The sequence below is a fragment of the Cervus canadensis genome, chromosome 27 (genome assembly GCF_019320065.1).
Source record: "Cervus canadensis isolate Bull #8, Minnesota chromosome 27, ASM1932006v1, whole genome shotgun sequence".
NCBI classification, from domain to species: Eukaryota; Metazoa; Chordata; class Mammalia; order Artiodactyla; family Cervidae; genus Cervus; species Cervus canadensis.
Genome location: NC_057412.1, coordinates 16,007,308 through 16,033,043, shown reverse-complemented (window position 1 = coordinate 16,033,043; position 25,736 = coordinate 16,007,308). Strand labels below are relative to the sequence as shown.

The window sequence follows — 25,736 nt, the reverse complement described above, 5'->3', positions numbered from 1 at the left end:
AGCCAGGACTGATTTCCTTTAGGATTGACTGATTGGATCTCCTTGCAGTCCAAGGGACTCTCAAGAGTCTTTTCCAACATCACAGCTCAAAAGCATCAATTCTTTGGCACTCAGCTTTCTTTATGGTCCGTCTCTCACACCCATACATTCTTTCACTCTTACTACATAGTATTGTGTGATTATGCTGTTATTATTCCTCTGTAATTTATTTTTTACACTTAGCATTTTTTTTAGATTAATTGACTTTGATGTGTCTCTTTAGGTCATTCATTTCTACTATTATATCACATTCTACTGGGTGAATGTATTACAATTTTCCCATACAAACATTATTTTTAGTATTTTTTATTTTTTTAATGTTTTAGTCATTTTAAAATTTTTTTATGTTTTAAAAAATCTTATTAACAATTCTTTAGAAACACAATAGTATACTTCATTACTATGCCTAACAATTCTCTGCTTGTTAGATATTCAGGTTTAATCTTAAGCTCTCAGAATTTAGAATATTGTTCAGCATATAACAGGTGCTAAGTGAAAAAATTTTTTAATATAATGACTTTTTAGCTTTTCATTGTTGTAATTATTAGTTCAAATAAAATTACACAAGAATTTCCACCTGACTACCTGACAATTTTTATGTTATATTCTAAAGCAGATATTTGTAGAAAAAAAGAATTTATATAATTAGGACATTTTCTGTCCTCTTCTTATACCTTAGAGGTTGGATTTGAGGTTTAGATGCAGCCCTGCTAAAACCAAAAACTTTGGAAAGGAAGAGTTAGCAGCTCACTGCTGGGTAACCTTGTCCTTTTGGCAGATGGATGATAAACAAATCTCAGTTCAAAGGTGTTGCCCTTCTACACTGGAAAAATGGCAGGAGATAGCAACTCAGGTTGAAAAAGTTGAAAATATATTGCTACTTTTACAACATGCTCAGTTATTTATACGGTAGCAGGGGAAAACAAATGCCAAAATATGTTGACTTTCTAAAAATAAGCTGAATAATGTGGGAAATATAATTTTTAAAAATGTTTCCCCCTCCATGAAGCTTAATCAAGCACTTCTATTTTTCTCTTAAGTTTGGGGGATGAGTTGTTGGAAAGACATTATTTTATTCGTCCTGCATTGATTCTTAAAGGGAAAATAGTGTCTCTTCTAAAAGAAAGGTAAATGGCATTACTGTGTAGCTGAGCTCAACATCTTAGGAAAAGAGAGATTTACAGAAAAATTACTAGCAAGGATTATCAATATAAATTTTTCTGGAACAACTTATATCTCTCCTTTCAGACCATTTTATTTCCAACAACAAATGATAGGTGGTTAGTCACAGCAGCTATCTAGTGGGTGAAAGTGAAAGTTGCTTAGTCGTGTCTGGCTCTTTGAAACCCCATGGACTATACAGTCCATGGAATTTTCCAGGCCAAAGTACTGGAGTGGGTAGCCTTTCCCTTTCTTCAGCGGATCTTCCCAACCCAGGTCTCCCATATTGCAGGTACATTCTTTACCAGCTGAACCACAAAGGAAACCCAAGAATACTGGAGTGGGTAGCTGACCCATTCTCCAGTGGATCTTCCTGACCCAGGAATCAAACCTGGGTCTCCTGCATTGCAGGTGGACTCTTTACCAACTGAGCTATCAGAGAAGCCCTATCTAGTGGGTAAGAGAGACTTAAGGAACACCATGGTTGCTACTGTAAACTGTCAGTGTTCTGTTAACTTTTGACTTTCTCTCATCGCAGCACTTATCACATTCTATCTTAGGACACTGTGACCTCCTTGAAGTTTGTCTCCACTTTTTTCATATGTTAACAATGATAAGCTGGTCATCTTCTGAACTCGATCATCATAATTTCATCTTTTGGCAGGTGAACCCTGAAGTGGACCCTAGCGATTTCCACCTTGTGGTATTCACTGTCCTATATAATCTTCTCTCTTTGAATGTGACTTGCTTCTAGAACACACGCTATGGCAAAGGTGAATGAATTTTTTAGATGCAATTAAGATCTCAAATAAGTTGATTTTGAATTAATCAAAAGGGAAAGTATTCTAGGTGGGTCTGCTAAATGAGGTGAAAAGCCTTAAAGGAGACACTTGACTGCTTGAAGGTGAGAGTCTTTCTCTCTGTTGCTCTTTTTGAAGAAGTTTCCACATTGTAAGCCAGTATATGGAGAAGACCATGTGGTTAGGAACTCTGGGTAACCTCTATGAGCTGAACACAGTCCTTGGCCAACAGCCAATGAGAAAGTGAGGACCTCTCTGCCCTCCATAAATATGAGTTCTTCCAGCAAGTGAGAGACTCTGCAAGTTGATTCTTTTCCAGCACAGTTTCTGACTAGATTGCAGCCTCAGTCAACACATGGATTTCAACCCGGTGAGACCTGGCTAGGCTGCGCTACAGCTTCTACCTCGTAGAAATTGTGAGAAAATAAATGTGCACTGTCTTCAGCTGCTAAATGTGTGGTTGTTTGCTATGCAGCACAGAAAACTAATGCATCACCATTCCTTTATCTGGATATTTGTCTCCATTAGTCAGTTTCAAATTCTGAATCAATATCTTGTGAGTTCTTATTTTGTACCAGATCTTGTTAAGAATTCATCTCACAATCACATAAGTCAGCAAATAGCAGAGTCCAAATGGAAGCTCAGACTTTTTTATTCCTGGTTCAGGGATCATTCCTCTACAATATGGAACTATGGATACTTTAATTAAAAAGTCAAGTGTGTGATTGACATAAATATTAAGCTATTGTGGGCTAGAACTATTATATCATCCATTTTTATGTACTCATATATGGGCCAAATTTGAAGTTGTGCTGATTCTTATGGAGTGCTAACCTAGGAACAGGTGATTAAGTAAATAATCCTTTTCATATATGGTCCCCAATGTTTATAGAATACATGTGTTCAATTTTTGATTTGCCTGAAGGTCAAAAAAGAAGTGAGAATCAGATGGCAAACATACCTTCCTAAGTAAAAAGCCCCTCAATGATTCCCAGCTACAGAAATACTAATGTCAATGAGTTATGGTTCATAACACTTCTGGATATCATCATTTAAACTTCCCCATACATTTTCTATTTTATTTTTGTAGGTTTGTGAGGTTTGGTTATTTCAAGTTTTGATAGAAGCTTAGATAGGTTGAATTTTAGGTAAAAATTATTTGAACACTTAGAGCCAGAAAATAAGTTGGACTATATTAATAGAGCTGCAATGAAATTAATTAAAAATTTTATGGCAATAAAAGCATTATGAAAAGTTAAAGTTAGATTTTGTTTTAATATAATAGCTTTCTTAGAAATGTATAATATTGTAATAAATACTGAAAAGTGAATGATTTGGCTTCGCTTTTCTATTTGGTAAGATCTAATGATTATGTAGTATTGAATTAAAGATGCAGGTTATAGATTTCTTTTATTTTTAATTTCATTGAAAACTGCATTTTAGATGGCAATCAAGTAAGGTCAGACTCAGAGAAAAATTATATCTTACTAGTGGTAGCAGAAAAATAGTAATCAGAATTTACTACGATTTTAAAAAGCTTTTACTAATATCAAAGATGGCACTGGAGAAACAGTGACAATGAAAGTGCTTTAGTCATGTCCAGCTCTTTTGTGACCCCATGGACTGTAGCTTTCCAGGCTCCACTGTCGATGGAATTCTCCAGGCAAGAATACTGGAGTGGGTAGTCATTCCATTCTCCAGGGGATCTTCCCGATGCAGGGGTTGAACCCAGGTCTCCTGCACTGCAGGCATATTCCTTACCATCTGAGCCACCAGGGAAGCCTGGAGAAATAATTATACCAATCAAATTACTTATTTTCACCACTTTTGATGCTTTTAAATAAATGATACTATTCTAGGAATGAAAGTATATGTTTATTTGGCAGAAAATAGTAAAATCTGTTTCATTAATTAATACATTGGCAGACATGTTCCTTTATTAGTGATACTGAAAAGTGAAACATTTTACTTATCACTGGATATATTTTTTTATAATGAATTACTCTGCAAAGCTGATAAAGTGCATCACTTACATCCCAATTTCACCATCATGCAGATTGTACTGTAATTTAATGTTAGTGTTGCTATTTATTCAATCACTGTGATTGACTCAGTCATAAGTTCAGAAAGTAAATGGAAAAAATAATGATATTCTGACCAATATGCTGAGGTTGTCCTGAAAGAGGGAGGACAAGCAAAGGTTGAAGTCAAGCTGTCCATCACTAAATTTCTTTAGAATGCCTTGCTGTTCCATGAACTTTTAAAATAGACTGAACTTGGTTGCAACAACTTTTGTTTCTCTGACAGCATATAATTTTTGATCATTACCATTTTTTAGTTGATGCCTTCAGGATAAAAAGTGTATACTTTTGATATAAAGTATCATTAACCTTAACTCTTGAAAAATTATTTTAAACTATGGAGATAAAACAAAAATTGGTGAAATTCTAGTACTAATAAAAGTAGGCAAAACAAGTGAGTTTATATAAGAAAGACAATTCATCTGTATAATAGACAATTTTATTTTTTCCAGTTACTTGCTACCTTTGCCCCATACTACAAGTTTCTTGATGTGAGGAGTACATTTACTCCTCTTTGTTTTTTCAGCAAGTAAACCAATATCTACTTTAAATATTTTGACTAGAATTGAGTCAGATTCTTAATCAAATTTCAGGAATAGCCAAGTTTCCATTAAAACTATGAAGTAAAAATAACTGTGCAATCTTTGTAAGATTAAAAAAGCAGGATTTAAATTTAGGGCTTAAATCATTTGCTTTGTAGGATTTAACTACTCTTTATGCTTCTGGCCTCTAGCTATTTAGAGGAGGGGTAGTTTTTTAAAATGTAGTAAGTCCTTTAAAGTGCTTCCCTGATGGTTCAGGGGTAAAGAATCTGCCTGCCATACAGGAGACGTAGGAGATGGGTGTTTGGTTCCTGGGTCAGGAAGATCCCTTGGAGAAGGAAATGGCAACCCATTTCAGTATTCTTGCCTGGAGAATCTGATGGGTAGAGAAACCTGGTGGGCAACAGTCCATGGGGTCGTAAAAGAGTCACATGTGACTTAGTGACTAAGCAACAACAAGTCCTTTAAGAAGGTACATTACAACCTTCATTAATCCTAAAGTTTCATGATCTTAACATTTGCTAGCTCCGAAGCTGATTATTAACTACTGTGTATTTCACCAGCCGATCAGCTCTTCACTGCCAACTTAGCATCGGCACATTCACTAGGACCCAAAGAATAAGGACCAATGGAAATAGCAGAGGAATCTGAATTCCAGGGCTAGCAAGGATAGAACCAGCTGATTTGGTGTGGTACATTCATATGCATCAAGTCTCTAATTAACTTCCAATATGTTGGGCAAAAAAAGTCAGTTCCAGTCTCCACCATTTCTAAAATCACATGCTAAATCTCACTTATCCCACAAATATTTTATTAAAAAAAAAAATGAGGCACAGTTCACGGTATTCCAAGGAATTTAAACTGTGACAATATGTAATTTATTAATATTATATTTTCATTATGATGATTAGTAGTGAAAGCATTACATATATGAGTAATTAAGAATCAATTATAAAGCTAACAATTATATGATTATAGTGCTAGTGTGAATCAATTAGGATTCCATTTAAAAATATATTTGCAGGTTTTACATATTTTACTTAAACTTAAAAGTCATAGTTAGAGAGAATTCCCCAAAATTATAAAAAATAATTATCTGAAGTCATCTTCATATTTGTTGGGAAAAAATACTACTGGTGGCCTTGAGAGTTTAGCTTTGTAATTCTTGCCTGGGATTGCAAGGATATATTTAGTAATAGATGTAGAATGTTTGATTCAGTTTTGTATACACAGTCATTGGCTCTTTGGAACTGAAAAGCAGGTATATGAAAAATAAATGTTTGCTTCTTAACATTGCAGATAGTGATTACAATGTCTTATTGCTATATGATTTCACTTCATTGGATATCAATGGATGGTGAAAAATAGAGATTAAGTTGTCACTGTGAATTCAGTATACATCAGAATAGTTGCTATAAGCTGATAAGCTGAAACCTTACTTTTAAAATAATTCAGAAGATGAATATTTTGGTGACAACCACATCACAATATGTTTAGTGTTGCCGTTGTTTGAAAGAAAGGGATGAATGAGGAGGGAGGGGGCAGGGAGGGTCAGGATGGGGAACACATGTTCACCCATGGCTGATTCATATGAATGTATGGCAAAAACCACTTAGAAAATAAAATAAAATGTCAAAAAAAAAAAAAAAAAAAAAGAAAGAAAGAAAGGGCTGGAACCCTTGTGGAGAAGGGCAGTCCTCTATGGACCCAGAGTGTCTCAGCAAGACTTCCCTGAGTGCATGGTTTTGACTTTCCCTAGCAGTATTTTTAGACGTTTCTCTTATTTAAAAAAAAAAGTGATATTTTCACTGGGAAGCGATTGTCCATGAGCCTCTTGCATTTTTGAATGTCTTGTAAGTAGAGGTACAATTGCTTTTGTTCTGAACCATCTTTTCAAGGATGTCTGAACAGCAAAGTCTTGGATAACAGAGATAGCATGTCCCCCAGCAACTCCCTCCACTTGGAAGCAGAAGCAGTTTGGTTTGGAGTCTTGAGGAATAGAGTATATCTCTGTGGAACATGCGACAGGAATGCTTACTAATTGATATTTTATATACTTTTTAAAACTTTTTATTTTGTATTGGAGTATAGTCATCCAGGTGGACAACAAAGGTACTCAGCCATGCATATACATGTATCCGTGCAAGCTCAGTCACTCTGTGGTGTCCAACTCTTTGCGACCCTATGGACAATAGCCTGCCAGACTCTGTCCTTGGGATTTTCCAGGCAAGAATACTGGAGTGCTTGCCGTTTTCTCCACCAGGGGATCTTCCTGACCCAGGGATTGAACCTGCATCTCCTGAGTCTCTTGCACTGTAGGCAGATTCGTTACCACAGGCCCGTCAGGGAACAGGCATACATGTATCCATTCTCCTCCAAACTCCCCTCCCATCCAGGCTGCCACATAACATCAAGCAGAGTTCCTGGTGTTATACTGTAGAGCCTTACTGGTTATCCATTTTATTTTATTTTTTTTCATTTATTTTTATTAGTTGGAGGCTAATTACTTTACAATATTGTAGTGGTTTTTGTCATACATTGACATGAATCAGCCATGGAGTTACAAGTGTTCCCCATCCCAATCCCCCCTCCCACCTCCCTCACTATAGCAGTGTGTACGTCTCCATCGTGGATTCTGTATAATATAATCCACAGTGTAGGCAGGTATCACTTCTCTTCACATTAGCTCTTTGAAATTAGGGCTTGAGAAATCAAGGCAAATGCTGATGCTCTGGCTACTTTAATTTCAATGAGCAATAAACTGCTCTCTGTTTCTGACCCTGAAGTTTTAGATCTTCTGCTAATATCTCTGAAACTCTGCCATGCTAACTTGTTAGTTTGCAAGTAGGGTAAAATCTCCGACCCTTCAGAGATCTTAACAAGAGATCTTATCACAGGCGTCAGCCATTGAAAAGAACATATATGGGAAATTTTCACAAGTAATATTACCAGTCTTGTTCATGGAAGAGATATGGAAAGAGGAATAAAAAGTTTAAGATAAGCTGGTCTAGAAGCTTGAAATGTAAATCATAAGCATACTTCAATCTTTTCTCAAATTCTGGAAGAGATTATTATGCACCATCCACAACTCAGGATTGTTGAAAGATTTCTTCCAGTTGCATTTATCCTTTCTCCTATCGCAATTCTGCTCTTTCCCTGCCAAATCTTAAGGACACTTGTGCAACTGAACTGACTTGAGGAGTGAGTGAGTGCATGGAGTGTGTGTGTCCTGGCATGAGAGCAAATCTACGTGAAAAAGTGGAAGTCTTACTCAGTCATGTCCAACTCTTTTGACCCCATGAACTGTGGCCTCCCAGGCTTCTCTGTCCACGGAATTCTCCAGGCAAGGATACTGGAGTGGATAGCCATTACCTTTTCCAGGGGATCTTCTTGACCCAGGGATCGAACCCATGTCTCTTGCAATGAAGGAAGATTCTTTACTGTCTGAGCTACCAGTATTTGTATTTGTGTGTGTCCTGGCATGAGAGAAAATATATATAATCATATAATTTTCCTCACTTCTTATTACATGTACAAATGTTTAAAAATGCTTTAATCTCTTCATACTACTCTGTCACACTTGGGGGATTATTGTATATTTTTAAGAATTTGGGGGAACTGAACTTAGTAGGGTGGACTACAGAGCTCCCACTCGAACTTCAACCAGAGTCACTTTGAATTTCTTTACATACTATATTTTGAAAAACATAAGGAAACGCTCTTCAGAAACAACAATAGCAAAATTTCTACCTTACTGATTCAAAAACTCAGATTTTGAGTAAAATCAATATGTTCATGAGGTTACTATTAGTCTATTGACATTGATAACCATCTCTATATACATATATTTATTTCTTAAATTTGAAAACTATCCACATAGACTTTTCATCAAGAAAATAACAGGATTATTTCTCTTTAGAAGTCTGTAATCCTAAATTATCTCAGACCTCTATAGAGGCATCTAAATTGTTGGAGGGAGGAAACAATATTTCTGTATATTAATTCTGTCCTTTAAAATATTAATGTTCTAGATCCTACAATAAAATTCCATTAAATGAAGAACATTTTGGCAGAAAACCAATTCTTAAAAAATATAAATTCCATGAGATTAGTCTATGAGCAGAAGATAAATAAAATGCATGATTGTCTCATGCACACTGATAATGTTGGTCTGTTTTTGAGAGCTTATCAGAGCTTTACTTAGTCTTGTCAAAGACAGTCATAATTAAAACACAATAATGTGTGATTTATAATGTTCCCATCCTTGCTCTGACGGTTTTATGGTTACCCTTATTCCAACTTCATTAAAAATAATTTCTCTCATATTTGGTAATTTTCTTTACTTGTTTCTCCAAAGAATGTGAAAGTCCTATACCCATATTAACTCCTAAAGCTTGATTTTTATTAAGTTTGTTATGCTCAGTTTGGAAAGTTTAGCAGCTGTTTATTTTGCCAACATAATTATTCAAATCTGATTTTCACCTGCATGGCAAAAATAGAGGATTACTATGAGATCTTAATCAGCCAAGAATGAAAGAAGAGCTCATTTCTCATTTGTCACTAGAACCATGGATCTTGCTGTATATTAATCACTTTTTTCAGGCATAAAGTTCTTTTAAAGTTTAGTGAATTCAAAAAAATATTCAAAATATTAGCAAAATATGAAATTTGCCCTAAGCTACTAAGAATTTCTTCTTTGACCATTATAAACAAACATATATTTAAATAAAAATAAAAAAACACATTAAAATGATGTAATGGTCAAAAGTTCAATGTGTCAAACACTTTTTATATGATAAACTGACAGATGAAATCACAAATACGTGCATCTAATAGCCACTAATAACTACACATAATCACCTAACATCCATAAAAACTTTCTCAGATATTTTTAAAGTGAGCATTCTATTTAAAACTAAATAGAGTTTAAAATGTTTGTTGTAAAGTTTTAATCATTGGATCTTTCTGGAACACCTTGAATATTTCTCTTGTTTCTAGAAACAATCTCTCCTCTTTTTACAACATACAAAATATACTGATTTGAGTAATTTACAAATTTACTGATTTATACTGATTTGAGTGAACCTAACCAATTAGTTAAAAACTTATTAATTAAAAAAAAAATTCCATGGACAGAGGAGCCTGATGAGCTACAGTCCATGGGCATGGGATCACAAGGTCACATGTCTGAGCATGATCAAAGTCACATGATCACAAAGTCAGACATAACTGAGCATGCGAGCACTACTACTACTACTAGAGGCAAGAAGAGAATCCAAAACTTTTACATTTATTACAATATTTGGTATACATTTGGTATATGGTAGTCACTGTAGTGTGATAAGTTTTTGTCATTCAACTGGCATAACAGCTAAGTTCTCGGGGCTCCTCTCAATTTATATTGGTCCTGCTGCTTCTAGCAATGGGGGTATATAAGATAAACAGGAAACTTCATGATAGTAAGCAAATTCTCTTTCTTCATTGACTGTAAAATAATTTATTTGTTCAGGAACTCTGTTGTGTGAACACCACAGTGTTAAATAAAGTACGTAAAAGGTAAGTAAGAGTGATCATGAAAGAACTTGTGGTAGGCAAAAACGTTTAAACTTGAGTGACCATTTTAGGAAATTATTTATTGTCCCTGTCCTTCTCCCCTATGTGATGGAAGGAAGAGGTTAAATATAATACAACTACCATCAGGTATCTAGGTGGTTCTCTTGGGAAATTACCTCCTATTAGGAATTTAGCTTTAGTCTTTGCAGCTGGAGATTCATCACACATAGTTGGGTGTGTTAGTTGCTCAGTCATGTCTAACTCTTTGCGATCCCATGAACTATAGACTGCCAGGCTCCTCTATCTGTGGAATTCTCCAGGCAAGAATACTGGAGTAGGTAGCCATTCCCTTCTCCAGGGGATCTTCCCCACCAGGGATCGAACCCAGGTCTCCTGCATTGTAGGCAGATTCTTCACCATGTGAGCTCCCAGGGAATCCCATCACTCAGTTGCACAAGCCCTACTTAAGGGCAGTTCTTCTTAGTGACTTCTTGGATAACAGTCTTCGTTTCTGAATATTCATGAAGCTTGTTTATCTTCCACCATTTGGCACATACATCTTACAAACATTCTAAAGGTTATATTCCATGTATTGACCACCAATGATCCAATTTCTATGATATCATTCTGGTATGATAGTATATTCAAAGGAATGGTGGAATAAGATTCTATTGAACTACACTGTGATATAGAATAGCGCTGATATATTCCCAAAGTAATAATGTGAAGACATACTGTATTTTATGTCATATGAAAGCACACTCTCTGGTGATCTTTCCTAATTAAAACATAGATGCAAGCATTTATCACATTACTAGCTTTTTATCAGCTACGACTGATGAAGGTGAAAGGGGAGCATGAAAGACCTGGCTTAAAACTCAACACACACAAAAAAAGATCATGGCAAATGGTCCCATCACTCCTTGGCAAACAGATGGGGAAACAATGGAAACAGTGACCAACTTTATTTGCTTGGGCTCCAAAATCACTGCAGGTGGTGACTGCAGCCATGAAATTGAAAGATGCTTGCTCCTTGGAAGAAAAACTATGAAAAACCTAGACAGCATATTAAAAAGCAGAGACATTACTTTGCCAAAAAAGGTACATCTAGTCAAAGCTATAATTTTTCCAGTTGTCATGTATAGATGTGAGAGTTGGACTCTAAAGAAAGCTGAGTGCTGAAGAATTGATGCTTTTGAACTGTGATGTTGGAGAAGACTCTTGAGAGTCCCTTGGGCTGAAAGGAGATCAAACCAGTCAATCCTAAAGGAAACAATCCTGAATGTACATTGGAAGGACTGGTACTGAAGTTGAAGCTCCAATACTTTGGCCACCTGCTGAAAAGGGCTGACTCATTAGAGAAGATCCTGATACTGGGAAAGATTGAAGACAGGAGGAGAAGGGGACAACAGAGGACGAGATGGTTGAATGGCATCACTGACTCAATGGATATGAGTTTGAGCAAGCTCTGAAAGATGGTGAAGGACAGGGAAGCCTGGCGTGCTGCAGTCAATGGGATCACAAAGAGTCAGACACCACTGAGCAACTGAACAACAAATCACCTTCATGCTATTTGCTCCAGTATATAGAGTGCATCGGAAATGACAGTTGGAATTGGAAGCAATTTCTAATCAAGTTTCCAATAATTCCCTTTCATTCTCCAGCAATGATATTTCTTCACAGCCATAATGGCATTTTAAATGGAAATAAGTTAGAACTCACTATTCTTATATCTTTCAAGTCTTTGATGATAGTATCATTCTTTGCTAGCATCATGAGTTTGAGCAACTTCTGGGAGACAGTGAAGACAGGGAAGACTGGCTTGCTGCAGTCCATGGGTCACAAAGAGCTGGACCTGAGTGATTAAACAACAATAGCAACAATCATTCTTTGAGGTTGCATCACGGATTTTTTTGTTTAGTTTGGTTTGTTTCATTTTTGGATGTAATGGAATCAGAGACCTCACTTGTATTTTGTAGCATAACAGACTTTGCTCCAATGGTTCAGGAAAGCAGAGTAGAAATTCTGCCAGATATGGAGATATTTTAACAATATATTTGGAATTTGGAGATATAACTACAGAATGTATTTACACATTTACTTAGGGCACTAAGAGATGGATTCAGGCCAAGATTTTATTTCTCAACTGACCTCCATAAGCCGACACTCTGACCAAAGTTGTGTGGCAACCTTTTAGATGATCAAAAATTCATGTCAGTTCAGAGGTATGCCTTGAAAAACACTTAAAAGATCTGGACACTTCTGTTTGTCTAAAGCAAATTACCCTGAAAATGTTCACAAGACCCCTTGGGGAAAACTGGGGAGACTATTTCCATTATGTATTTGCGTTTGTGTTACCAGGCTCCACCTTTAAGGCAATTCAGTTGCTCCTTTATTCCAGGGTCTCTAGTGTCTATGTATTGGTTCAAATCTGGGAATTAGGTTAGAAGTCCTTGATTTTCAAAAGTGGTGACTCAATTTGTGTTTTTATTCCATTTAGATTTGTTCACATTTCTTGTCTTTTTTTTCTATTCCTTTTTTCTCAGTCAGGGTTCAACCAGAGGAACTCAATCAGTGAGATATTTATTACAGAAAATGACTCATGGAAATATGAGAGTTCACTAAATAGTCTCTGCATGGGTGTTTCTGCTTCTAATGGTGGAAGTTGAAGTCCAGAAACAGGAAGAGAAGATAACAAGAAAGCTGGAACCACAGGAGGACAGACAAAAAATCATAATTTTCCTTTTTGCCACTTACCTCACTGATGAGGGCATCCTACAGAAACCAGAGTCCTTCGCTATGGAGTTTACTCAAACTCATGTCCATTGAGTTGGTGATGCCATCCAACCACTGCATCCTCTGTCGTCCCCTTCTCCTCTCGCCTTCAATCTTTCCCAGCATCAGGGTCTTTTCAAATGAGTCAGTTCTTCATATCAGGCACCCAAAGTACTGCAGTTTCAGCTTCAACATCAGTCCTTCCAATGAACACCCAGGACTGATCTCCTTTAGGATGGACTGGTTGGATCTCCTTGTAGGAGATCTCAGGAGCCAGAGAGAAACATAAGATGGAAAGTTTGAAACACACGGGAAGAGAAAAAGACCTGCTGGAGACAGATGGACACCTGATTTGTTTTAAGCACTTCAGAAGACACACTCAGAAGCTGGATTAAATGAGAATTTGAGACTGAAATTAGTGAATTAACAGGTTCAAGAAAATTAGCAAGAAAAGAATAGAAGTTTCAAAGGGAGGAAAGGGACAGATGGAGGATCAGGAAAAGCAGAACACTTGATTGAAGGCAGTTGTCTGAGCTGAAAGAACCATGTCTTCACATTCAGAGAGGTCATTGAATTCTAGGATGTTCTGATGAGAAAGAATACCTATCCTGATAAAACACATCATTTCTAATGATAGAGAAATAGCTTTACAATTCTCCACATGTAAAGATAAGCTACAAGCAGATGAAAATAAATCTGACATTTTGTATTATTGGCAGCTAGCCACTTATGAACTACTGAAATAAAAAGATTTCAGATGAGGAATTTCAAGTTTACTCACGATGTCATTTGGCTCTCAGATGCACAAAGATGTCTGAAGAGATGCCAGATTTCAAAAGTGCAATCCTCAACTATATGCCTAAGAAAAATGCTTGGGAATTAAAAACTAACAACCTACTACCAAACCAAACATTGACCAAATGAGGCCTCAAAATGTAGCAATGAAGAGAAGATGGTATAGTAGATTGATAGTACTTATGAACAATGGTGTAAATAAGCTGATATTTGTGTAATTTACACACAGACAAGTTTGTCTGTGTAAATAAATAGATATAATATATAATGTATATTATATATGATTTTATATTTACATTTCTTTTATATACATTCATATATAATATAAAACATTATATAATTATATATACATTTAGTTATAAAAATGGATTTGTATATATGGATTTATATGGCTTCCCAAGCAGTGTTAGTGGTAAAGAGCCCACCTTCCATTGCAGGAGATGTAAGAGAGATTCATTTGATCCTTGGGTCAGGAAGATACACTGGAGGAGGGCATGGCAACCCACTCCATTATTCTTGCCTGGAGAATCCCATGAACAGAGGAGCCGGGTAGGCTACAGTCCATAGCATCAAAATTTTCTGAAATGACTGAAGCACTTAGTACGCATGCACACATGGATTTATATGTATATACTATTTATAGAAATGGATGAATATATACTTTCTGGCATTGTCCAACAGCAGCATAAGACTCACAGAAAGATATTCTAGTAAGGACTATATTATTTTAGTCAAAATGCAAGGTAGGTATGAAGCATGAGGAAAATTAAGTTCAAGTTGTTCCATAGGTGTTGTATGAAAGGTGAAATGGGGAGATATTTAAAGTATTAATATTTTTAACATCTTTTCTGTAGAGAAAGGGATTACAAGAGAATTAAAGAGCATGAGTCAGTATAAATATTGCCTTTCAGTGGGAGAAGTAATAGTTAACTTGTAATAAAAGTAAAATCATCTGATCAAGAGAGATAAAATGTAAACATTAATTAATGGGAAAGAATTACAGTAAAAAATACAAATTAACAGTAATTAAAGATAAAATGTTTAGGAACTGATAATGTCAGAACAAATAAAGGCATCTCGGACTTAAAATAAGCACTAAACTTGAAAATCAAGTATATGAATACCTAAATTAAAAATGAAAGAACTGAATTAATATATTTCACTTATGATTTTGACATCTTAATAGATAAATATATTTCAGATAAAACAATTCAATTTTAAAGCAGGTATAACATAAAAATTCAAGTTAGGTAATTCAGGTGTTGAATGAAAAGAAACAGATACATGCTGTAAAATATGTGAACCAAGAAGAAGCAGGTGACCAAACAACTGAGAGTTATGGGGTTGTGATAGCTTATGTTAATAATCTATAATAACACAATAATAAGATAGCCCAACTTTAGGATTATAAAATCAGAGACTACTGCATCTCTATGATAATAGAGCGTGGAAACATTGACCTTAATAGTTGACTTAAAAAAAATTCAGCAATCATGGGAATACTAGAAAAACTGAAAAAATATGTTGGGTCCCTTTGTCTAATTTATCAACTTGGCATTGTTCACAGCAACCTGAAACTGGTTAACTTTCTGATGGAAAGCTTAAGCTAATTGATTTTGGGGGCGGCAACTTTGCATAACCAACCAGATGCAGCATGCACTGATTAATATCATAGGTTGCTACAGTTAATTACAGGTTATCAGAAGAATAAAAAATATATTTTCCTCAAGAGAAAATGGAAACCAAAGTTAAGCCTTCAAAGTGATGTTTGATCTTTAGGCTCCATTCTCTATTAATGACTTATGGGAAAATGCCATTTCAGCACACGCATAAATTTATAATCTATTTGTAGATTTCTAAACAGTTTTATGTTGTTTAGATTAGATTTTAGATTTAGATTTTCAAACTATTTCTTTTAACCATAAACTTAAATTTCCTGGAATGTTAGATGAATTTTTTTTATATATGAAGAAATGTGACTTAATAAGGGGCTCTGAACAGAAGTATATCCATCTCTCAGCTTCTGGTACTCTTTACGATCAATTTCAAATTCACCAAAGTACTGAGATGGATAAGGGAACCAACAAAGAAATGGAATATATCTTGGACCAACTTGTGGTTCAAATTCTCCCAAGGCCATTTTGAAAGCTGTTAGGACTTTATATTAGTACAGCAGTGTTGAAAGTAATGATTCATCATCATTGAAGCCTCTTGAAAAAAAACATGTGTAGAAATGGTTTTCAGCTACTCATAACCTGTCAAATAACACCTGTAAAAATATTGTACTGTTGTACTCTTGATTCTCTTCAGAAGTCTACACCTAAAGATGACTTTACTCTGAAATGTTATGTTTCAATTAGATTATCCCGCAAAAACTCTAACAGTAGCAACTACTGATGGTGCCTTATGTATTAAATTCTAGAACAGTTTTCACTGTTCTGTAGTTTACTATGAGTCTAATGTATTTGACGTGTTTTCACATCTGACTAAATGCCAGGAAATGGAAAAATTGGGAAAGTCACATAAAACATTTTCTAGCATAGAATGAAACTAAAATGTCAAAGAAAAAAAGAGAGAGCTAGAAATGAAATGAAGGAAGGAATTTATCTATTAGAAGACAAATACTATCATACTAGATTAAGCCCTAACACCCATATATGTTACCTTCAGAAACAAATGTTCTCAAAACAAAGTGATTTTTTTTAAGTTGAATATGTGGGAATCAACAAGTAAATGAAAAGCATAGTCAAAACAAGGCATGTGGAGAATAAATACTAGGAGAAAGCAACATTAAAGATTATAAATCAATAAAAAGGATAGAGACATCATGTATTAATAAGACACAACAGGGACATGGATTCTACAGGCACACCTATCTGCACGAACCACAATAACATCTAAATGCAATGAAAGTCACTAGTAAACTTAGAAAAAGTGTTCAAAAGATCTTTTTAACCTTCTTACTAAAAAAAAAGGTAAATATTTATTAAATAATGCAATCAATAAACAATTTAAAAGTACCATAAACAGCCGCAAGTCTTTCCAACTGCAAGGATGTATATACTTTTTTCTTATGTCCAAATAGCATTTACACTTTTCAACTATCATTCTTCCATTCAAGGCAGCATTTGTGAAAAAGATTTTTTCAATGCTTGCTCATAAGTTACTTTGTATTCAGGAAAAAAGTTGTTTTATGATTAAGAACATAGTTTCAAGAAAGGTTATACATATTTTATATCCCCTCTTGGAAATGTAATAGATATGCATGTATTTATATGCATATATGATTTATTATTACACATTTTATCTATATGAAAGCATGCTCTTTCCTCTTCTCTTATCATAATGGTGAAGACATTCAGTTTCTTACCTCAGGCTAGTCTCTCTCTTATATCCATCCCTTTTCTCAGAATCTTTAAATTCTTCTATCATCTGGCAATTACTCATCAGCTTGAAGATCAAAGAACTCATAAATGGATGTGTGTGTGTTTGTGTGTGTGTGTGTGTGTGCCCACGTGTCTGGCTCCATGGACTAAAGCCTGTTAGGTGCTTCTGTCCATGGAATTTTCCAAGCAAGGAAACTGGAGTGAGTTGCCGTTTCTTCCTCTGGGGATCTTCCTGACCCAGGGATCAAACCCACTTCTCTTGCGCCCCCTCCATGGGCAGGTGGATTCTTTACCACCTGGAAAAGCCCAATACATGAATGTAGTTCAACGGAACTCTTTCATCCAGTCCAAAAATCAAATGTAGTTCAGTAGTATAAAATTTTTGTACCATCAAGTTGGCATGTGATAGATTTGAGGATATTTTTAAGAAAACAGATTATTTCAAATAATTGATTCATTCAACACCATTTTCAATATCCTCCATTTTTACTTCACATTGAATTTAAGAATTTGAAAAAATGCTGAAAAATAATTCTTACTTAATACTTAATTGTATTTTTATTCACTATTTTTTATTGATATATAATAGGTGTAGTTCTGATGAGTGTATGGGGAAATAATACAGATTGTTTAAGATCTAGTGAATTCATGCCACATTTTGTTTTACTTAATAATGCTGTTGAAAGGTAGCCAAAATAACAAGTGCAGAAAATATGTCACAAGAGAATCAGAGTGAGATTCCAAAAATAGGAGCAGAAAAGTTTGACAGGGTGTATAAAAAAGAAAGTCCTTTATTTTGAACCTACTATAGTCTGTAATAAAACAGTATATGATATGTGTTCAATGTTTGCCAACTAAAGTACCAAAAGTTTTACATACACGACCTCCTTTAAGTCTCCCAATAGTACTTTGAGTTTGTAACTACTATAATCACCATTTACTCTCTATTAACTATTAATGGCCTCTCTCCACAGCTGAAATGTTATATTACAGTATAAACAAACAAAGAAAATGGGTTTTCCTGGTGGCTCAGGCATTAAAGAATTTGCTGAAATGCAGGAGACCTGGGTCCCATCCCTGGGTTGAGAAGATCCCCTGGAGAATGGGATGGCAACCCTCTCCAACATTCTTGCCTGGAGAATCCCATGGACAGAGGCTACAGTCCATGGGGTCGCAAACAGTCAGACATAACTAGAGCGACTAACATTTTCACATTTTCACTTTTCATAAAAAAAAATATTAGCAAATGGACAGTTTTTAAATCTGTAAATAAACTCTATCCATTATGTCCAATTAAGTTCTAAGGCACTGAAACACTACACATTCTTTTTTCACTCTGTAAATCACTGTTTTCTCTCTGGATTTAATAAGCCTGAAGACGTTAATGGTGTGAGCTCTTTGAATAATTAAACAGGAGTTGGCCGGCGCTCTGACAGAGTGCTGCGCCCTCTGAATGCAGCATTTCATTCTGTCCCTCCTTTACTTGTCATGAGGTCAAAGGCTTGCTCTTCAGTTCACTGAGTGCATCAAATGGCCTTACAAGTAAACATCCTTTACAAGTGAAACCTCCAGGTAGATCATAACTTTTCTACCTTGTTGAACTCACCTGACAGGAACAAGAAATATGGCTCCAAAGAGCTGTAGCCAGTGGCGCTTAACATTCACAACCAGACTTGCACTTCACTTTCCAGAAACAATCAGATTCCCCCAATCAGATCCATTCTCTTTCTCGTCTCTTTTTTCTGAACTGTAAGAATACAGCAAAATGGGTATTTTATAAACAGGCACATCCAATGATAATAGATTACTGGTGATGTGAGGAAGGATTTACATAATAAATAATAGAAAACAAAATAATACTTCAGCTGATCTTAAAGACAGTAGAAGCTTGTATAGAAGAAACTAAAGACAGTGAGTTTTCCAGGGTTTATACCAGTGTTTTAAATTTTAAAATCATGAGTACAGTTTTTAAAATTTAATTTTGCAATAAATTTCATTTTAATAAAAATACTCAGTTTAATTATTAAATTTTAATCATTTTAAATTTAACAGGCAGCCACTGTTTTTTCAAGCTTTATTCTATCAAAATATAATTTTCAGAATTTAATACATGATCCTTATACAAATACAGAATAATTGCATATCAAAGATTTTATTTAACTCATTAACTAATGAGGGGACTGTTAATATGAGAAGGCTGATTCCAAGAACATCTGATGAATAAGTATTTGCATAGTCTATAAGGAAAGGCATTTAAATGGAATATTAGAATAAGATCATTAAGTTACCCCATAACTGGTTTGTATCCTAACAAGAAAATCATAATCTTTGGTAATATATTTTCTACTAGACAGATATCTGTAAGTAAGCATGTAACTTTTCAGTGTCTAAGCTCTAACCACTTGGCCTATAAAGTCAATACAAAGATCTGTTTTTTTAGGGAACCCTCTTACACTGTTGGTGGGAATGCAAACTAGTACAGCCGCTATGGAAAACAGTGTGGAGATTTCTTAAAAAACTGGAAATAGAACTGCCATATGACCCAGCAATCCCACTTCTGGGCATACACACTGAGGAAACCAGATCTGAAAGAGACACGTGCACCCCAATGTTCATCGCAGCACTGTTTATAATAGCCAGGACATGGAAGCAACCTAGATGCCCATCAGCAGATGAATGGATAAGGAAGCTGTGGTACATACACACCATGGAATATTACTCAGCCATTAAAAAGAATTCATTTGAACCAGTCCTAATGAGATGGATGAAGCTGGAGCCCATTATACAGAGTGAAGTAAGCCAGAAAGATAAAGAACATTACAGCATACTAACACATATATATGGAATTTAGAAAGGTGATAACGATAACCCTATATGCAAAACAGAAAAAGAGACACAGAAATACAGAACAGACTTTTGAACTCTGTGGGAGAATGTGAGGGTGGGATATTTCAAAAGAACAGCATGTATACTATCTATGGTGAAACAGATCACCAGCCCAGGTGGGATGCATGAGACAAGTGCTCGGGCCTGGTGCACTGGGAAGACCCAGAGGAATCGGGTGGAGAGGGAGGTGGGAGGGGGGATCGGGATTGGGAATACATGTAAATCCATGGCTGATTCATATCAATGTATGACAAAACCCACTGGAAAAAAAAAATAATAATAAAAAAAAAATAAAAAAAAAAATAAAAAAAAAAAAGATCTGTTTTTTTTCCTAGAAATCAAATAATCTTTGAGTGGGCCTGTTAATAATGCAATATGACACTGAAAGGACAAATAGACATACTTTCACCTAGGTTTCAAATATTTTTTCCTTTAAAGGCTCTTTTATTGTCAGGAAACCATCTGAATACCACTCAAAAATTCTCCATGCCCACCAGGCTCTTCTGTCCATAGGATTTTCCAGGCAAGAATACTGGAGTGAGTCTCCATTTCCTCCTTCTGGGTATCTTCCTGACCCAGGGATCAAACCTGCATCTCCTGCAACTCCTGAATTGGCAGGCAGATTTTTTACCACTGAGCCACCTGGGGAAATTGTTCAAAAAATTCTAGTATGCCTTAATGATGAAAATTCTCAAGACATTGTGAAGATAGTTTATAGAAAGAAAGATGATTACTCAACAAAGCTAGCATGCCTGGCAAGATATTTTAAAAGGTTGTAGGTTGTGCCTGCAAATTCTTTTGAAATTTCTAAAACACCAAGATACTCATACAGTTAAAGTGATATAATTCAAATTTCAAAGAAAAAAAAAAACACTTTCCAGTTTTTATCAATATCTTGTACAAATCTTGTATGCTTTCTAACACAGTGGAAAAAGGGAAATATACTTTGCAAGTTAGAACTGATTAGCCCGGTTAGTAAACTATGAAATATGTAAGAATTTATAATTCAAATTTCATGCATTAAACTTGAGTAATATGATAACCAAAAAAATACATGATGTGAAGAGCTGACTCATGGGAAAAGACCCTGATGCAGCAAAAGATTGAGGGCAGGAGGAAAAGCAGGGGACAGAGGATGAGATGGTTGGATAGCATCACCAACTCAATGGACATGAGTTTGAGCAAACTCTGGGAGATGGTGAAGGACAGGGGGAAGCCTGGTGTGCTGCAGTCCATGCAGTCACAAAGAGTCAGACACAACTTAGTCACTGAGCAATGATACAAAGATAAACAGTTGTTTTTCATATATTATATATCTCTGATAGTTCTGTCTTTATGCTTTTAAAACATTACTTTTCCTTGTGCTATGTATTGTATATTTATAAGATTTCATTAAAATATATACAGGTAATAGCATCATGGTAATTGGTTTTACTCTGAACCTCTAGAAATTAATATTTTAATTAATCTAATAATATAATATGAAAATTGGGATGACAATGACTGTAATAATGCTGTCAAGCTTATTTACATAGTAGACAGTTACTTTCTAAGTTTAAGTAGTATATAAATGCTTTTTATCATTAATTTATTAAAATTCTTTACTCATATGAAAATATTTTTTGATAAAGAATGTTTTCCAGCTTTATTTCTAAACATTATCATAAGACAAGCTTCTTTCAGAATATTATTTTCCTTTGAAAATCTGCCTGTAGTACCTTAATGTAAATGTTTATATGAATCTAGCATTTGATCATTCTAGAAGAAATAACATAGTAAGATTGAAAAATGTTACATTAATGAGCAGGGTGATTATATATACTTTCTTTTTGTTATTTCACTTTAAAAAATATTTTTACTTTCATACAATTTCAAATAGAGAACAAAAGAACAAGTAATTGACAAGGCATTTCACTCAAAGTGTTAAAGTGAACCCTGCCTGATTTTGTTTTCCTCATATTACTTCAGAAGGAGTAAACTTAAATGCTACATTTAAGTCAACATTCACTGAACCATATTTTCTTCTTTTATAGCCTGTTTTTAGGAATCAGTCACTTGAGTTAACTGGAATACAGTTTTATAAACATTGCTAACAATTTATTTAATTGGGCAAAACTCCTTTCAGTTCAGAAAATCAATACTGCTTTGACTTTTGCTAAATTATTGTTGCTTAAGAGGTCAAGATTTTTAGAGTATATACCTACTTGCTAGAGAGAAATCTTTTCTTCCCAGTGTTATCTTTAATTACCTTAAACATAGGGCAGGTTATCAAATATTCTGGAGTTAGCTGTTTACTTTTTATAAAAGAATTACTTGTTAAAATAAATTGCATGTTAAGAGTTATTACCTTGAACTACTTTCTCAATAATAAAAACATCAATAAAACAATATTCATAATAATAATAACAGCAGCAAGTGCACATATTGCATATTCAATGCTAGAAATTAAGCTAGATGTCTAGATTGTTTTCTGCCTCACAATAAACTCTTAAAAGAGATATCAGCATCCATTTTTTCAGAAAAAGAAATGAGACATTTAGGGTGGTTAAATTATTTACTAAAGTACTCAGTAAATGGTTCATCCCAAAATAAAACCTAACTTTGTCTAGCTCTAAAACTTATGTTCTTTTGTTTAATCATGTGAAGTGAAGTGAAAGTCTCTCAGTTGTGTCTGACTCTTTGTGACCCCATGGACTAAACAGTCCATGGAATTCTCCAGGCCAGAATACTGGCATGGGTAGCCTTTCCCATCTCCAAGGGATCTTCCCAACCCAGGAATCGAACCGGGGTCTCCTGCGTTGCAGGTAGATAGATACAAATTAAACAGTCTGCCCTCACAGTGAAAATGATATTTTTCTATGATAGCAGTCTAAACTATGCCTGGGTATTCTGACATCTTGGATGACCAATTCACTCTTCTATAAGTGATATTTATATTTGTAGTGAAGGTGAACTGAATCTCACATTTGTTAGAGGTAGGAACATTCAAAAGTATTTTCTAATCAAAGTTTATATCACACTCTGGTATACTTTTATATATTATTTAACTCAATAATCATAAGAAGTAAGGATTTCTTGGTAGAATCATCACTGTTTCAGTTATTTACATAAGTTTTGAGTAATCCTTTATTTCTTTTCTCCAAAAGTAGCCTCAGAAGAAAAAATTTCCTCTTTAGTATGAAAATCTATGGAAACTATAAAAACTAATTTGACTGTCTCATTTACCATTTGATCTTCCCACATTCTATTTCAAGAATACAAAATAAGAGAGTAGAATTCTTCCTCCCCTTTATTCAGAACATAGCCAAAGAGCATAAATCAAAAAGATTTTTCAGTGAACTCTTATGCAAGGGAAAGAGAAAATTTCTGCTTTAAGAAGAAGGTGCCTATATGCATGGATGGGTTCATCCTGTTTATACATTTCCAATATTAACAACTTCTAACAAGCTAAAGGGTGTACTGATCCAAAGATAAGGAAATTACCTGAAGGCTCCTTGTCAAAATCTGGGTGATTTAGTGTTTTGGATCATGATTTACCACTGCACATGTAAGGTGACCCTGCAGTATATATTTCATGCTCTAATTACTCCTGTCTCTAACTTGTCAGTTAATATGATTGTTCAACTTAAAAGGACCTGCTTCAAAATATACCTATAATGGAGCCTGGACTGATGGGAATGAGATTTGTAATAGAACTTTGAAAAGTTTGACAGTAGAATGAACGTGACATCTTTCTAAAGAAAAAAAAAAGTAAAGTAAATGTGAATTCAAAAGAAATGGATAGGAAAAATATAGAAGGAAAAATTGATTGAAATTTACATCTTCAGTGCCTAATAGAATGATGGGTACATATGAGATTTTAATGAGTCTTTGAGTAATAAACAAATAAATTCACCATCATCATTAATAGGACTTACCTGTTCTCTGAGGGAAAGTAACCCAATGTAGTAAGAAGGATGAGCATGCAAACAAACAATGACCTGGATCCAGGTTTCTTTACCAAAGAAGATTCTTTCTCCACCAGTCACTCTTTCACTCCTTTTGAAGACATTCTGACAAAAGGTACAATATAAACTGAGTGAAGACATAAAGGTTTCAAACACCAAAGTTCTTTCACTTTATGATCAGAAATAAAAGATAGGCTGGCTTGTAACTTGCTTCCTTGAATTAAATGGTTCAGAGGTGACTGAGAGTAGGAGAGACTTCTTGGACTTCTTTCTCTTGCTCCTTTATGATCTGCTGAAAACATGTCTAGGTCAGCCTGTTGAAGGGATGTAAGCGACCACAGGGAGAGAGCTGAGCTGACCCGGATCAGCTGACTGCCAGTCAACGCCAACCATGTGAGAAAGCCCGGGCACAATAGCAGGGCCACCTTCCAAGCCCACAGGCAATCGTAGATAAAACGCATCGTCACCCAGGACCCAAAGAACTATCTGGCTGACCTACAAACTTGTGAGCAATAATGACAGTATTGTTTCCCTTATTTGGGGTTTCTGAGAAGCAAAACCTGAGACACGGATTTCTTATAAAGTCATTATTAAGGAAATGCTATGAGGGAAACGGAGTATAGGAAGCAGGCTAGGGAATTCAGGTAAGTAGGAATATCTCTGATCCAAAACAGAAGCCTAAAGCACATATTGTGCATCACCGAGGAAAAGCGGGTCATTTCCTACCCTAGTATAAACTTATCATTGGCAGAGGCCTTTCATCCAAGGAAGATAGGGTGGGGGAAGGGGTGGGAAGTAGCCTCCAGTGCTAGAAGGCTCCCATCTGGTCAAAGGATGGTCACCATAGAGGGGGCAACAATGAATTATTAACCAAAACTCACAGAAGCTGGGATTTGAGCACACGTGCCTTGGAAAAGAATTGTGTTGGGGCATCAACAGCATCTGCTATGTTAGTTTTAGCAGCTAAATTAAGCAGGGATAGCTAACACATTTAACCATAATGTTTAGTCACATTCTAGGCACTCCAAAAGCTAATACTTGTGTGTTTTCCTATTTTGTGCTTGATCAGTGCTAAAAGTAAGGAGCATAGATTGTTTTTACTATTAATAACAGGAAATGAAGATAAATTCAGTTTCACTTTTTGTAAAGGAATGATATTATCAAATTCTTTTCTGGAAGGAAATGTTCAGTAACATTTGATAGATAAATTGTAAAGGGAACATTTATACCTTAGAAAGATAGTGAGGAGGATGTAGTGATATTCTGATTAGAGACAGAGAACCTAAACTAATCTGCATAAGTAGATTCCTGGCAACCTAGCCTGCCAGGGCTACTATAAGAACATATCACAGACTAGATTATGGTAAACAAGATTTCCCAGGTGGCTTAATGGTGAAGAATCAGCCTGCCAATGCAGGAAACACAAAAGACTCGGGTTTGATCCCTGGATTGGGAAGATCCCCTGGAGGAGGAAATGGGAACCCGCTCCAGTATTCTTGTCTGGTAAATACTGTGGACAGAGGAGCATGGTGGGCTACAGTCCATAGGTTCACAAGGAGTCAAGCATGACTAAATCAACTGAGCACAGCATGGGTGTCTGAACAATAGATGTTTGGGAACCTTGCAAGTCTGTGATCAAGTTCCTGGTAGATTAGTTTCCTGGTGGAGAACGCTCTTCCTGGGTCGTTGCCTTCTAATTTTGTCCTCATGTGGCAGAGAGAACAGTGTCTCTCTTCCTCTTCTTATAAAGCCACAATCCCATCATAAGGGT

At 35.4% G+C, this 25,736-nt stretch overlaps 1 long non-coding RNA gene across 2 annotated transcripts; it reads right to left on the bottom strand.

Annotated features, from left to right (window-relative positions):
- Positions 1-3,721: 3,721 nt before the first annotated feature.
- Positions 3,722-24,353, bottom strand: LOC122428977. 2 transcript variants are annotated; one of them, XR_006265864.1, is made up of 3 exons: positions 23,936-24,353; positions 18,739-18,879; positions 3,722-3,782 (listed from the first exon to the last, which is right to left on the bottom strand). It is a non-coding gene; the product is annotated as an uncharacterized LOC122428977 (long non-coding RNA). The 2 variants fall into 2 exon arrangements; XR_006265863.1 differs by lacking the exons at positions 18,739-18,879; positions 23,936-24,353 and adding exons at positions 11,899-12,031; positions 12,934-14,112.
- Between the last annotated feature and the right edge of the window lie 1,383 nt (positions 24,354-25,736).